Below are 17492 nucleotides of genomic sequence, written 5' to 3' on the forward strand. Positions count from 1 at the left end.
GCTAGAAGTAGCCCTGATGGAAGAGAAACTGAACAAGGCTAGGCAACCTAGAGAGGGTGGGTCTATACCCACTGGTGGCAGCATTGTCCCTAGGGACAAAGATAGGGTCTTTGACAATAGGAACCTGTCCAAGGTTGTGCCCCCCTACAAAAGTGGGGATGATATCCACAAGTGGATGACTGCTCTTGAGAGAGCCTGCAAAGTGCAGCAGGTTCCTGAAGACCAATGGGCAGCAATCTTATGGCTCTCCTTTGAAGGAAGAGGCAGAGATAGACTCCACACTGTTAGAGAGGAGAATGTCAGAAACTACAGAGCCCTGAAGAGTGTCTTGGTTGATGGGTTAGGCTTAACCACTGAACAGTACAGGTTAATGTTCAGAGATACCCAGAAGACAGAGACTCAGGACTGGTCTGAATATATTGAATGTGCCACTAAGGCTTTGGAGGGTTGGTTGCTGGGAAGTAAGGTGTCTGATTATACAGGATTGTACAATTTGATGATGAGAGAACAGATTTTAAATAACTGTCAAAACCAGCAACTGCATCAACACTTGGTTAACTCAGATCTGACCTCTCCCCAAGAATTGGGAAAGAAGGCAGACAAATGGGTCAGAACCAGGGTTAAGCAAAAGAACCAGAACCAGGGCCAAGGGGGTGATCAGAAGAAAACAGACCAAAAGGGTGATCAGAAATCCAAAGACCAGAAGTCTTCAACAGGGCCCCAAACTAGTACTAACGAGGGTGGGTCCCAACAACCTAAAGGGAAGAAGAAAGAAGGTCCAAAGAAACCCTGGTGCAAATCTTGCAAGAATACCACTCACTGGACTAGTGATTGTAAGAAGGGTGGAGCCCCCAACACTGTTGCCCCTAAGGCACCTGCTCCCAGTACTACTGTTAGCAGTGTTGGTCCCCAGACAAAGGGTGTAGTGGGAATCACTATGGGAACTGAAGGAGATTCTGACTTAGACAGAACCCTTACACAGGCAGTCTTGATCTGTGATGGGGACATGGATTTGTCCCTGACTGTGAGCCCCAGTAACCTGGGCAAGTACAGACAGACTCCTTTAATAAATGAAAAAGTGGCTCAAGCCTACAGGGACACATGTGCCAGTGTCACTATGGTGACACCAGGCTTTGTGGATCCTGGACAGTACATACCAGGTGAGAATTTCCTGGTGACCAATGCCAGCAATGCCACTACTTCACATAGTGTGGCTGTTGTTAACTTCTCATGGGGAGGGGTAACTGGCCTCAAAAGGGTTGTGGTTAGTGCAGACCTCCCAGTAGAATGTTTGTTGGGCAATGACCTAGAGAGTTCTCTATGGTCAGAAGTGAAGTACAGGACACATGCAGAGATGTTAGGTATATCACCACATGTCCTTGCTGTGACCAGGTCACAGGCCAAAAAGTGCCTTACTGAAGCACAGGTCTTGGATCCTGGAACAATGAACCAAGCACCTACCAAGAAGAAGAACAGGAGGGTTAAGGCTGTGCCTTCCCCCCTGCCTCCAAGTGATGATCAGCCTCCCCAGGAAGATGATCTAGAGAACCCTGAAGGAACTGTTCCTGAAGAGCTTGAACCTGATCAGGTTGAGTTTCTGGGGACAGGGGGACCTTCCAGGGCTGACTTGGGGCAGGCTCAGTTATCCTGTCCATCTCTTGAACCCCTCAGACAGCTGGCTGCTGCTGAGGCTGCTGAGGCTGCTGGGAATGCTCAAGGTACCGATAAAGTGTATTGGGATTGTGGAAATATGGATTTTTCTGGTCAGTTATGTCCCCTATCTTGGACCCCAACGGTTTCATGTATAAATCACAAGTACATGTATGTTCCCTCCAGTTCCAGTTATGAAGACGCAAACACATGTGCGTCCACCGCCAACATGTCCTCTTTCAGATCCGCCATGAATGGGCCGGATATTCCATTCCTAAGTATGAAAGGCCACCGGCTTTATATGGTTCACTTATGCCATTTTACAGTCCAGGCAAGTAGGCCCTGATTCTGCCATCAAGCTTTTCCTGCCTTCTGCCTCTGAAAGCTCCAGTCTGAGCTCGCATCTGTATCCATGAACTTTGTCCTCATTTTCTGCGCAGCTAACGGTGCCTGACATCAGCCTGTTGCCTGCCAAAAACTGTATTTCACCTTCGAAATTATCTGCTCCGCTCCCTACCCAATGCATTCCTGTCTAGTAGTTTAAGTAAACATTCTTCCAGCTACCGAGCAAAAGGCCCGGCTTCTCTGTTTTTATGCAAGTAATTCATAGCCCTGTTACTATGGAAGATTCCTGCCCTCGCATATTGTGTAGACACTTAGACGCTTGTACACGCACTCACAGTCAGTATAGTCAGTATAGAATAAGATTCTACTCTGAGAGACCTCTCTTTTGGATAACATAGTTCTTTAAACATAGGATGTTAGATATGATTTGGGATTAGGTTGACTTGACCCTCCAGACTTCTGTCGCCACATGTAGAGCTAAATGTCAAGTCCCCTTCACCCCCTAGTTGCACGTCAATCACACGTCATGCTGCTGCGCGCGCATTTCTGCCAAGTATTTCTGCTGACATTGCGAAATTCTTTCATGGAACCACCCTATTATGACATCATACCTGATGACGTTCTCTAGTTACGCCCAGTTACACCCACTTTTGCTACGCATGTATGTTTTATCTTTACTATCAATTGTTACGCCTCCTGCATTTGCCTCACTGTAATGACTATTGTATAAAAATGATTACTTATCAATAAAGTACGGTCTTCACTTCCTGAACCTTCGTGGTGATGGAATATGGAGCTCATCAATTTAAATTGATTTTGGAATAAAGCCCGTTCCGAACCTCTAATACCACGGATTCTGCCTCTTATTTTACTGAGCTATTGTTATAGATTTTCCGCATCAAATTAAAGTTCCGGTAATTAAATTATTTACCACATAAATGGCGCCCGAATAGGGACACTTTCTCATCTCACGCGCCGGCGGTGCGTTGCAGGCCCGGTCTCCTGTCACAGCTGGACGGACAACAACGCGTACCCACAGGATTTCCTGTATCTCCCTCCTGCCGAGCGGGGGTAACTGAGGCTGCGATCAACACCCAGACGAGGCGGTGAGAAGTGCGAAGTATCCCGACCAGAGCCTAGCTGAGAGAGCAAGATCCGAGGTATACAGAGGCCCACCAGTTTCCGAAGTTTCCGAAGTTCCGAGTCGAGTCCAGTCCGGTTCAAGTTCAGTTTAGTTCCGAGGCCTTCCGTTCCGAGCTACCCGGTGAGTACCATTATCGGGGAGGCGTTCTGACGTGCACATAGGTTGTGCCGGTCAAGACGGGTTTGGGTACACAAATCCGGTCTGCACTGTTTCAGCAGTGTATCTGTACTGTTTAGCAGTATATCAAGTATGTCTAGTATATAATTCAGAATTACCTAGTTAGTATCGAGTATTATGCTTAGTGACGAGTTTCCCTAAATGGCCATCATTGTCTATTTCATTTAAATGTTAAATGTTAAAATGTTTTAAATACGTTCTGTATACTGTGGTGTGAATGACTGTTCATTATTGTGTTTTATGGTATTAAACGTGTTCAAAATTAGGTATCAGATCAGTTCTCAATATGCCGCTCTTTTCAAAATTAAGACAGATCAAAACCAGGAAAGGGGTACTCAAAGAAGCTGTTCCCATTCCTCCTAGGGACACTCCAGGGTACTTCATGTATCATAAACATGGCCTAGACGCCATATTATTTCTTGATCTATGGGTAGACTACACCAAGGAATTACCAGAAAGTCAGAGGTGGCCCGCAGCTGGGACCTGGGATGCAGATTGCATTATGAAAGTAGAAGAAGAATTGTGGAAAAAGCTAGACAGTCACAGAAAGATGCCATTGAATTATGGCGTAAAGAATCATATAGACGTACAGAAAAAGCGCTCAGACAGGAAGAGAAAAGTAAGGAGAATTCAAATAAAGTTCGAGAAAGTGTATTAATTGAAGAAGGTACTCGAGTAAAGTCAGAACAAACAGATAGACAAAGAAATGCCATTGTGAATGGTATGTATCCTCTTCTGGCCGAAGGATTACCTAAGGCTACTCCGGAAATACCAAAAGACTTGCCACCCCCATTGTTTCCGATAAAAGTACATCTCAAAGGGCATCCCAGAACCGCAGAAGATGTTTTTCTTTCCTCTTATTTAGACGGCGCAGCTCCCGAGTATGCTAATGCTGCGCCACATAGACCGTCTGCCGAGGGGGTTCAACGCCAAGACCCCCCTTCGTCTGTACCTCTGCAACAGCAAACTCCGACACAAGTTCCGGCAAGCACATCTGTTTCTACATCCGCATCCACACCTATGGTTGCTATATCCCGTTCAACGAATCCTTTCACATCCAGCACCCCAGGTGGTGCTACCGGAGGTGCATCAAGCATTTTTTCTACGCCACCCAGAACAAATAAACTTTCCTTTCAAGAATTAGCCCACCAACGTACACCCAAACTAGTAACTCCCAACACGCTCAAGGAACTTCTAATAGATTGTAGATATGACCCAGTGCCCGGAAAAGGGGACGAAATGATGCTGGCATCATTACGTATCCGACGAGCTGCAATATACTTAGGAAAGCTACCAGGAATGACTGCACATTTAGAAAATATATATCATTTTGTTCAGTCAGGGCGAGACCCTGAGAGTATTAACAGAGCCATGGAGTACCAAAAGGTGGAAATACAGGGGGAACTGTTACGTTTCCTCATAAACTGTGTGATCAGAAATCAAGATCAACCAGGGGTAAGTCCGGAAGAAATGCAAATTCTTACCACATGGGGTAAGAATATATCAGAGGGGAGACACGATAAACGATCATGTATAGTAGCTATGAGCCGAAAGATCCGCAAAGAAATAGAACGAATACACGAGGAAAGATTAGCAGTAGACGAACCTGAACAAACCGAGGACGAGGAAGAATTAGAACTGCCCACAGGACAGTTAGAAACCATGGCCTATGTAGGTAGAGGAAGATCTTGCAATAATACTAGATGCTTTACTGATCCGATATATCCGATACGTCCAGATAATAACCGAAAATTCCAAACTCCTATGATAAATACAAGGTCCCCCGAACATTCGTTCCAAGCCGCAGACAAATTACTCCGAGAACGAAGGGGTTATCATATACTCGATTCTATGGACGAACAAGAATTAGCCAGGTCAGCCGTTCACTGGGTTGATAGTCCTGGAAAATATGGTGATGATACACTAGCACATACGTTTTTGAACCTCGCCCCAGATGAACAGCGTTTAGCTGGTATCTATATGATTCAACAACTCCTTATATTATATAAAAGCCAACACTCCGATCCTGGCCCCTTACCTGATATATTGACTGAATTACTAACAAATAAATGGAGAGGTTCCGGTACTAAGTTAATTAGAGAAATACTAGAATTTAGAAGGCAGTACAGCCTTTTTGTATGTCCTGAACATGTCTCACTGCCCATCAAGGAAAGAACGACGTATTACATGGATAGACAGAATCCCTTACGCGAAGTACACCCGATAAAAGGTGATGACAATGAGTTTAAACGTGTGTTTGTATACATACCCATATCCAAAATAGAACTATTAGAAATGAAGAAAGTGGTACCCAGTCATGACAAAGACCCAGCGGGTTTCCACCGTGAAATTAAAGATATGTTACTCATGGGAGAATATACCTACCCCGACATTATGACAATATTGAAGGTATTAATGCCTGCGGGCATTTACGAAAAACTCAAGGAAAAGGATTGGGAGGTGGGAGACCAGAAGATAGATTGGACAGCATTAGAAAACGAAGAAAAAGCTCGAGGTCCAGGTTCAGGGCTCGGGGACAAGACCAAAGCACTACCAGGTTTACTAGTACAGGTACTGCCACGATTATTAACTACGAAAAAGGAAGACTGGGGTGCAATCTCAGCCTGTAAACAAAAATCAGATGAAGACACTAGTGATTTCTATTGCCGATTTGAGAAATGTTTTGGTATAAATAGTGGAATAAAAGCAAGTAGCGAGTCGTATCCACATCTGTTTGTGACAAAATTGGTTGAAAATGCCTTGCCCCAAGTTAAGAATAGAATATTGAAGTTCGAGAGTACCTGGCAAGGTAACACTCCGTCACAAATGTTACAAATGCTACAGTACCATCACAATAGAATCAGAGAAGAACAAGAACATGAACATAGACGCATGAAAGACACGAAAATGAAAATGCTAGTTTCCCAGACAGTTCCAGCTGATAGTCATAAGAAGGGTATAACACAGTCTAGTGTTTCAACAGGTCCTGTAAAAGGGACATGTAACTATTGTAAACAGCCAGGTCATTATGTACACGATTGTCCGGTTTTAAAACATAATATTGCCATAGGTAACGCAAAAGAAAGACCACGACCAATTAGACAGGATCAGAACCAACAAGGAGCCCCGCAGCATGTACAGTCCATGCCAGCTCCGCAACAGTCTATGCCAGTTCCACCACCGCAGCCTATTGCTGCCACACAAACAACGACCCGACAGATGTATCAGACCGCACAGTATGACTATCCTGATTATCAACGATACTCATGAAACAGCCTAGAGAGGGAAGTTGGCTTACCCCTTATTGAGGTCCCTGTAGATCAAGAAGGACCTTATGTACACAGTGAACTATTAGGTCAAGATAGAAAATTCTTACTTGATACGGGGGCAAGCCGAACAACAATAAAACGTAGTGAAGTTCCAGGGGCACCCCTCTCTGGCTCACAGAATATTTCCCTTGGCTTTTCAGGAAAACCTATCATTAACGAAGTAACACAGCCTCTTCCACTTACGATCGGTCCCTTGACACGAACTACAGATTTATTACTTACTAAATCATGTCCAGAAAACTTGTTAGGCATAAAAACTTTGAAAGCTCTAGGAGCTATTATATGTTGTTCTCCAGAAGGAGTAAGATTGTTCTTACGAGATTTCAAAGGGCACTACGTGTCCCGAGACATGGATCACCGACTGCAGACTTTACCGACACATTTATGGGCACAAGGCCCTACAGATGTTGGTTGCATGAACATTACACCATATCGAGTCACACTAAAGGCAGGAGTGGTACTTCCACGAATGCGACAATACAAGTTACCCCCAGATGCTGTAGTGGCTTTACTACAAATCATTGACGAGCTTATTACCCAAGGAGTGGTTGTGGAAACTGACTCCAATGTATGTAATTCACCGATAATTCCGATTCTTAAACGAACCGATCCAACAGCCCCGCCAGTATATCGATTGGTTATTGATCTGCGCGAATTAAATAAATGCATAGTACCACAATACCCCGTAGTCCCAGACATTTCTTCATTACTGACAGCCATTGATTCCGAAGCAACATTCTTTACTGTAATTGATCTCAAGAATGCCTTCTTCAGCGTCCCAATAGATCCGGAAAGCCAATACTTGTTCGGATTTAGTTTAAATGGACTTAGCTTTAAATTCACACGCGCACCTCAAGGATTTACCGAAAGCCCCAGCATCTATAGCCAAGCACTGAAACGAGAACTCGACAGTATCCACATGCCAGTCAACACTGCCCTGCTTCAATATGTCGATGATCTGCTGATCTCCGCTAGAAGCGAACCTAAATGTGAAAAAGCCTCACTGATGGTTTTACAATTTTTGGCCGAAAAGGGGCACAAGGTGTCCCCTTCTAAGCTGCAATTCTGTGTCCAGCGAGTTGTTTACCTTGGTCACTCGCTGTCCAAGGAGGGAAGGCAGCTTACACCAGATCGCATCCAGCTAATTGCTAATATGCCAGTACCCAAGACACAAAAGGAGGTGCGGGCTTTCATAGGCCTCACTTCATATTGTAGGCAGTGGATCCCTCAGTATGCATTTTTAGCAAAACCACTCATTCAATTGACAACACAGGAGGCAGCCACATCGACTGTTCTCCCTTGGACTCAGGAACATACACAAGCTTTTGAAAGCCTAAAGACAGCCTTATGCCAAGCACCTGTTTTAGCAACACCATGTTACAATAAACAGTTTACACTCTTTATTACAGAACGCGAAGGTACTGCCTTGTCAGTACTCACACAGGAACAAGCAGGATCACACAAACCATGTGCTTATTTTTCTAGTACATTAGATCCCGTAGCTCAGGCTTTGCCTGCGTGCCTGAAATCAGTGGCAGCAACAGCTTTAGCAATCAGACAAAGCGATGCCATAGTATTAGGACATCCATTGACAGTACAAGTACCACATGCAGTAGAGGTTATCTTGAACCGCACACAAACACAACACTTGACTATAGCACGACTTACTGGTTACGAATTAACATTGTTTCAGCCACATATAGAAATCAGACGTTGTAGTACATTGAATCCTGCCACACTGTTACCAATAAACGGAACAGACCCACTTGCACATGATTGTATTGAAGTTATCACTATCACGACGAAACCCAGACAAGATTTGACAGACGTCCCATTGTCAGACCCAGACCTGACGTTGTATGTAGATGGTTCATGTATGAGACCAGGTACAGGAGAGCTAGTGGCCGCTTACGCAGTCACAACAGACACTGAAATCGTTGAAACAAATTGCATAAATACCTTGTCCGCTCAAGCCGCAGAGCTCATCGCTCTGACACAAGCCTGTATTCAAGCCACAAATAAAAAAGTCAATATATACACTGATTCACGTTATGCATTCGGAGTTGTACATGACTTCGGCGTGCTGTGGCGAGAGAGAGGTTATTTAACTTCTCACGGTGCCCACATTCAGCACGGACCCCTCATTCATGCCTTATTAGATGCAATACATCTACCCACTGCAATATCAATTATGAAATGTAAAGCTCATACGAAAGTTACTGATATCATTTCTCAAGGCAATGATCTAGCTGACAGAACAGCTAAACAGACTGCTCAAACTCAAACATCCGACATGACAAAGACAATAGTCCCGACACCAACATATTGCATGACGGTTAAGGATCCCGCTCTTGACGTAATCGACATACAGACACATGCTACACCAGACGAAATAAAGAAATGGACTGAATTAGTAGGGATCCAAACGGATCAAGGATGGATGACGAAGGAAAAATCTGTGTGGTTCCTTCCTGATTCAATGGTCCAAGTTATAATTAACACTGTACATAGTCCAGCGCATCTAGGAGAAAAAGCTATGCTAGACAGCATCCAACACATTTGGTTCAACAAACATTTACGAGCAGCAGCTAAACAAAAAGTTCGTACCTGTATGATCTGTTGTCAGTTTAACCCAGGTAAAAGTATTCCCGTAGAACAGGGTGGAATTCAGCCTCCTGATCACCCTTTTGAAGTCCTCCAGATGGATTATATCCAGATGGAACGATGTCGAGGATTCAAATATGTTCTCGTAGTTGTCTGTGCTCTTTCCCGTTGGACAGAGGCATACCCGGTTTCAGATTACACTGCCCCGACTACTGCCAAACAGTTAGTTCGAGAATTCTTCCCACGGTACGGTTTACCACGTGCTGTCTACTCAGATAACGGCCAGCCGTTCTCATCCGAATTAATGAAACACGTTTCACTTTTGTTAGGCTATCAGTGGAAATTTCACTGTGTCCGACACCCCGAGGCAGCAGGTCTCGTGGAACGACATAACCAGACCCTGAAAATTAGATTGTCCAAAATATGCAGAGAGAAAGGTGTCGACTGGGTAGTAGCCTTACCCGTTGCACTCTTTTACATGAGAATGGTAGCACACTCTCGAACAGGGCTATCCCCTTATGAGGTGATCTTCGGTAGACCACCAAATATGTGGGGGACGCCTATACCACGCAAAATAACTGATATTGACTGTAATATGCTGACAGATTACTTGGCTTCCTTGATGTCTGCACTACAATCTTGTCGTTCACAGGTAGCTGCAGCCTTTCCCGACAACACCGAGGTGAAACCCCATGACGTAATTCCAGGAGATTTAGTTTTAGTGAGGAACTTTGATCGGAAGTCTCAGCTGGATCCTAGGTGGAAGTCGCCTCAACTCGTATTGTTAACGACGAGGACAGCCGTGAAGATCGAAGGTCGCAAAGGCTGGATACATTCAAGTCATATCAAGAAATTTCATGGACTACCGTCAGACGTAAACGACACACCTTGCGTGTCTTCACCGATTGACTCTAAACTTCCTTTGGTTGAACTGACTAACCACGAACAATATAAACTAAAACTTAGGTCTAACAAGTCAGGCAATTTGATTGTTTAAGTCCTCTCCAAGGTGAATCGGTCGAATTTGTCTCTGACATGTACCCCTTAGACCTGTATAGAGAAAGAAACAGAAGGATAAAGTTGAAACGACATGCGTACTGTAAATCACTGCATAGTCATTGCACAGTGACGTTATTAATTTTGTTTTTTTTAAGTCTTTTAATAATTACTGCAAGTATATTGTTGCACATATATTATCCTATTTCTAGACATGTTTATAATGTTACTGCTGAACATTCTTTTAGTGAATTACCTCCGCATGAATTGTCTTATAGATTTGCGCTGCGCAATAACACTTTTATTAGTATGTTACATCATTCCCATCAGGTTAGCAATGCTACAAATTGTTGGATATGTGGCCGACTCCCTCCCTATCAGAACTATAAAGGAATTCTACCTCTCTTTCCATACCCGTTCACACACAATGGATCCTGTGGAGCATGGTTTAGTTTAATTAATTCCCTAGATTCGAATTCTGCAGTTTACCAGAATAACTGGGTATGGGGAAATTTGAACTTAGTTTTACTCAAAGTCTGTCACCCTAACAAGGAGGGACTTCCCAAAAGAACAGGAACTGATCTAGAAAATGAAGTATATGGATTAGGTAATTTTACGCTTAATCTCATGATCCTGAATGTCGAATCCGAAGCTACTCCAATTTTGCCCGCCATGTCAGTATTTCCAGTTAAAGGTGAAATATGGGTAAGAAAGAATGGTTCCATACATATGGGCCATAGTAGATGCACCACTGTAATAGAATTTAGTGATCAAGGCAAGTCTACATTTAGAGCTTCCCGCCATTCCTACTTCATATGTGGTCAGACGGCATACATACGTTTGCCACTAGATTGGGATGGTACCTGCTACATCGGATTCCTTTTGCCACCTGTTTTCCTAGCTCCTCCTGATTATCACAGAAACACTCATTTAGTACACAATAGAGAAAGGAGAGATCTCCCAATAGTCGATTACACTGAGACCGCATGGGAAAAATACACAGATTTCAATAAAGGTCTCTTTCCCTATATAGGTACAGTTACCAATAGTAAACTGATACGTAGATTAACCAGAACCCTTGAAGCAGTAGTGAACGAAACTATTTCCGCCTTAGGCAATTTAACAGAAGAGCAGTCTGCTATGCGGATTGTTGTGCTTCAAAATCGTCTTGTCCTTGACGTCATCCTGGCCGATAGGGGCGGAGCTTGTAGGGTCATCGGATCAAGTTGTTGCATTTTCATACCAGAAAATTCGCCATCTGTATTTAAAGCCATAACTCGCCTTCATAAGATTGTAAGCCAGATACACCAGAATCCAGGCACCTGGACTTGGTCCGGTTGGTTTTGGAGTGTATTATCTACCTTTGGATGGAAGGTCCTATCCTTCCTAGGTATTGGCTTTCTCATACTATTCAGTTGCTGTCTATGCCTATAATGTGGACCAGCGATTTGTGGTCTGTGTGCCACATCGTGTATTCCACCACCACGATTTCATTCATCCCAGAAGAAAAAAGAAGAACAAATGATGCTATATGAACAGATCGATGGATTGATGAAGATTGATATCTCTTGACGGGCAAGTAGGGGACAAGGAGGGAATGTGGAAATATGGATTTTTCTGGTCAGTTATGTCCCCTATCTTGGACCCCAACGGTTTCATGTATAAATCACAAGTACATGTATGTTCCCTCCAGTTCCAGTTATGAAGACGCAAACACATGTGCGTCCACCGCCAACATGTCCTCTTTCAGATCCGCCATGAATGGGCCGGATATTCCATTCCTAAGTATGAAAGGCCACCGGCTTTATATGGTTCACTTATGCCATTTTACAGTCCAGGCAAGTAGGCCCTGATTCTGCCATCAAGCTTTTCCTGCCTTCTGCCTCTGAAAGCTCCAGTCTGAGCTCGCATCTGTATCCATGAACTTTGTCCTCATTCTCTGCACAGCTAACGGTGCCTGACATCAGCCTGTTGCCTGCCAAAAACTGTATTTCACCTTCGAAATTATCTGCTCCGCTCCCTACCCAATGCATTCCTGTCTTGTAGTTTAAGTAAACATTCTTCCAGCTACCGAGCAAAAGGCCCGGCTTCTCTGTTTTTATGCAAGTAATTCATAGCCCTGTTACTATGGAAGATTCCTGCCCTCGCATATTGTGTAGACACTTAGACGCTTGTACACGCACTCACAGTCAGTATAGTCAGTATAGAATAAGATTCTACTCTGAGAGACCTCTCTTTTGGATAACATAGTTCTTTAAACATAGGATGTTAGATATGATTTGGGATTAGGTTGACTTGACCCTCCAGACTTCTGTCGCCACATGTAGAGCTAAATGTCAAGTCCCCTTCACCCCCTAGTTGCACGTCAATCACACGTCATGCTGCTGCGCGCGCATTTCTGCCAAGTATTTCTGCTGACATTGCGAAATTCTTTCATGGAACCACCCTATTATGACATCATACCTGATGACGTTCTCTAGTTACGCCCAGTTACACCCACTTTTGCTACGCATGTATGTTTTATCTTTACTATCAATTGTTACGCCTCCTGCATTTGCCTCACTGTAATGCCTATTGTATAAAAATGATTACTTATCAATAAAGTACGGTCTTCACTTCCTGAACCTTCGTGGTGATGGAATATGGAGCTCATCAATTTAAATTGATTTTGGAATAAAGCCCGTTCCGAACCTCTAATACCACGGATTCTGCCTCTTATTTTACTGAGCTATTGTTATAGATTTTCCGCATCAAATTAAAGTTCCGGTAATTAAATTATTTACCACAGGATGATGGGCTCCTTTATTCAGAGGCTAGAGACCCAAAACCTGGTGCAACCAGGAGGTTGGTTATACCTCTGCAATTTAGGGGCTTCCTTCTTACCTTGGGCCATGATATTCCTCTAGCAGGACACTTAGGCCAGAACAAGACTTGGGACAGGCTTGTCCCTCACTTTCACTGGCCTCACATGAATGAAGATACCAAGGAGTTTTGTCGCTCCTGTGTGACCTGCCAAGCCAGTGGCAAATCAGGTGGCACAACAAAGGCCCCCCTAATACCACTACCTGTGGTGGGGGTTCCCTTTGAAAGAGTGGGGATAGATATAGTGGGTCCCATGGATCCCCCCACTGCATCTGGGCACAGATTTATACTGGTGGTAGTGGATCATGCCACCAGGTATCCAGAGGCAATTCCCCTTAGGACCACAACAGCACCTGTTGTGGCCAGGGCCCTACTGGGAGTATTCTCCAGAGTGAGGTTTCCTAAGGAGGTGGTTTCTGACAGAGGTGCCAACTTCATGTCAGGATACTTGACAGCTATGTGGAAGGAATGTGGTGTCAACTACAAATTCACCACTCCTTATCACCCACAATGCAATGGGCTTGTTGAGAGATTCAACAAGACCCTAAAGGGTATGATCAAAGGATTACCTGAAAAGCTCAGGCGAAGATGGGACATCCTTCTACCCTGCCTTCTGTTTGCTTACAGAGAGGTCCCACAAAAAGGAGTTGGCTACAGCCCCTTTGAATTGTTGTTTGGGCACCCTGTAAGAGGCCCCCTATGTCTGGTGAGGGAAGGATGGGAGTTACCTCTCAAAAAGCCTAAACAAGACATAGTGGACTATGTACTTGGTCTCCGCTCCAGGATGGCTGAGTATATGGAGAAGGCATCCAAAAACCTTGAGGCAAGCCAGGCCTTACAGAAAGCTTGGCATGACCAAAAGGCTGTCTTGGTTGAGTTTCAGCCAGGACAGAAGGTATGGGTGTTGGAGCCAGTGGCCCCAGCAGCACTCCAAGACAAATGGTCTGGACCTCATATAATCCTGGAAAAGAAGGGAGAGGTTACCTGCTTGGTGGACCTAGGCACTCCCAGGAGTCCCCACAGGGTACTCCATGTTAACAGGTTAATAGCATATGTTGACAGGGCAGACATGGGCTTGCTCATGGCTACAGATGAGGGACAGGAGGAAGAGAGTGACCCTCTCCCAGACTTGTTGTCTCAGAACCCTGAAGATGGTTCAGTTGAAGGAGTGACCCTTGGAGGCAACCTCACTGAGCATCAGCAGATTGAATGTAGACAGGTTCTACAATCATTTCAACATATGTTCTCACTGATACCTAGTCAAACTGGCTGGTGTACCCATGTGGTGGACACTGGTGACAGTCTTCCTGTAAAGAACAAACTTTACAGACAACCTGTCCACGTCAGGGACTGTATAAAGGCTGAGGTACACAAAATGCTGGAACTGGGTGTCATTGAGCCCTCTGAGAGCCCCTGGGCTAGCCCAGTGTTTCTGGTCCCCAAACCTCACACCAAAGATGGCAAGAGAGAGATGAGGTTCTGTGTGGATTACAGAGGACTCAATGCTGTCACTAGGACAGATGCACATCCTATTCCAAGGGCAGATGAGCTCATAGATAAACTGGCTTCTGCTAAGTTTTTGAGCACATTTGATTTGACAGCTGGCTATTGGCAAATCAGGTTAGCTGAGGAGTCTAAGGCCAAATCAGCATTTTCAACCCCAAGTGGGCACTACCAATTTTTGGTGATGCCCTTTGGTCTGAAGAATGCACCTGCCACCTTCCAAAGGTTGGTGAATCAAGTCTTTACTGGGTTGGATGACTTTTGTGCAGCATATCTTGATGACATTGCTGTATTTAGCTCCACCTGGGAGGATCACCTGATCCACCTGAAGAAGGTACTTGAGGCGCTGCAAAAGGCAGGCCTCACTATCAAGGCTACTAAGTGCCAGATAGGGCAGAGTAAGGTTGTGTACTTGGGCCACCTTGTAGGTGGAGGCCAAGTTCAACCACTGGAGAGTAAGATACAATCCATCAAGGACTGGTCCCCTCCAACCACCCAGACTCAAGTCCGAGCTTTCTTGGGCTTGACTGGGTACTACAGGAAGTTTGTTAAGAACTATGGGTCCATTGTGACTCCTCTTAATGATCTGACATCCAAGAAGATGCCCAAAAAGGTTCAGTGGACAGTAAGCTGTCAAAAGGCATTTGAAGACCTGAAGAAGGCCATGTGCTCTGCACCTATCCTGAAAAGTCCTGACTACTCCAAAGAGTTTATTGTCCAAACAGATGCTTCTGAGTTGGGTGTGGGAGCTGTGCTGTCACAACTTAATGTAGATGGTCAAGACCAACCCATTGCTTTTATTAGCAGAAGGTTGACCCCCAGAGAGAAGAATTGGTCAGCTATTGAGAGGGAGGCCTTTGCTGTGGTGTGGGCCCTGAAGAAGCTGAGGCCATACTTGTTTGGCACTCACTTCAAGATTCAGACTGACCATAAGCCCCTCTTGTGGCTAAATCAGATGAAGGGTGAAAACCCCAAACTGCTTAGGTGGTCTATTTCCCTACAGGGGATGGAGTTTACAGTGGAGCACCGGCCAGGTACAGACCATGGGAATGCAGATGGTCTCTCCAGGTACTTCCACTTAGGACATGAAGACGAGACTGGTCAAGGCTAGTTTAATGTCCCTGCGTTTGGGGGGGGGTTGTGTAGGAGAGTAGGGTCTGCTATCCTATGGTCACCCCAAATTTTTGCTTTTTGCTTCACTGGTTTTTGACATATTGAGGCTGTGGGCCTGCTAATCAGACCCCCAGCCTGCTGTTCTCTCTACTAAATTGCCACTATGCACTATAGGTGCATAACCAATTGGAATTGGATCACCCTGTGAGCCCCTGTACCAGTGTACACTAGGTAACCAGGGCATTGGTGTATCTAAGGCCTACCAGGGGCTGAACCATGTATTGTGCCACCCCTGGCCTGGCCTAACAAATTTGGCACAACTGGCTGATCACTCAGCTGGGGTAAGTTGGTGTAACCACCTCTTACTTAGGTGTAGTATACCTATACCTAACCTTAAATGGGACACATGTTAACCTATAAGTCACTCCTATGGCAGGCCTTAACAATCCTGAAGGCAGAGTGCTTGGTTCCATGTGAGATGGTGCTCTGGCATGAGCTGAGTCTGTCTGCAGTGGTCGGAACAACTTCCTTCTACCGTTTCCAGATATCGCCATACCATATACTCTTAAGTGCATTATGAACCTCGCGGTTAAATGCTATCTTTGGTTTGGCTTTATCAAAACATGTCGAGTAAGGTGTCATACGAATTGGAATACTAACCCCTCTCCAATTCTGGCGACGGGGTTAGCATACCACCCTTCTAGAGGGACACGACATGTACAGTACCTGAAACCCGGGTAAAATCAGACATAGTCTCAGCTCCACAAAATGGACGCTGCCACCACAGACACAAGTCTGCCCTCCTGCTGCTGGGAGTCCTTCCAGCTTGGGAGACGTGGACAAAGGGTTTCCTGCCAGGGGAGGTGCGTGCATTTTGTGTATTGGTCAGGTAGGGCTTGAGTAGAATCAGACATGCCTGTGGCTCACAAGGAGCCTCGGTGCATATGCCAGTTCAAACCGGTCCTGGGGCACACCAGCCCCGGACCTGGGGCGAGCTGGACAAAGGATTGGGGGTGTAACCACCCCCCTTCCTGGTCCCACCCTTAGGGAGGGACCTAGCAGGTAGTCCGGCCCCTAGAATCCACTTAAAGGTAGGAGCTGTGTCCTAAGACTTCAGACATCCTGGAATCAACTTACTACAAAGAAGAAGACGGGAACTTCGACGCTCTGCTGCACAGAGGACAGAAGGAAATCTCCCCTATGGTCAGGGAGTGACCATCTTGCTAACGCAAGCACCAACCAGCAACTCGACGTCTGCTTTGCCGCCGCCTCCTGCCGGAGCCCGAGCCCAGAGACCGACAAGACCTGGACCTCCAGACCTCTCACCGCCCGATCCACAGTCCCTGCAAAGAAGGAACCCGTGGAGGCACCGAGACACGTGGAGCCAGCCATCTTGAAAAGACACTTGACAAGCTGCAAGCGCAACAACAGAGGCTCCCTCCAAGTTGTGCTTTGGGTCTTGAGAAGCCCAACATCCGAGCAGCATCTGCATCAAAGGTGAGCCCTCCAGCGTCTCCACGATCTGCGTGGGGCCCCTCTGCACTGTGCATCTCGATGCGCCTGCCCGGTCCGTAGCCCGTTGGCTAGTGGCCATTTTGGCGACCTTGTTTGAAAACTACGATGCTGGGGAAGATTGATTTGTGATGCTCACGAGGGGCATTTGGGTAAAACTGTCACCAAGTGCAGGCTATGTGAGTGTTTTTGGGGGTCCCTTATGGACAAGGACATTGATGTTTTGTGTCGTAAATTTAAATGCTGAAAAAGGACTG

Source organism: Triturus cristatus, chromosome 11, assembly GCF_964204655.1.
Source record: "Triturus cristatus chromosome 11, aTriCri1.1, whole genome shotgun sequence".
In the NCBI taxonomy this organism is placed as follows: domain Eukaryota; kingdom Metazoa; phylum Chordata; class Amphibia; order Caudata; family Salamandridae; genus Triturus; species Triturus cristatus.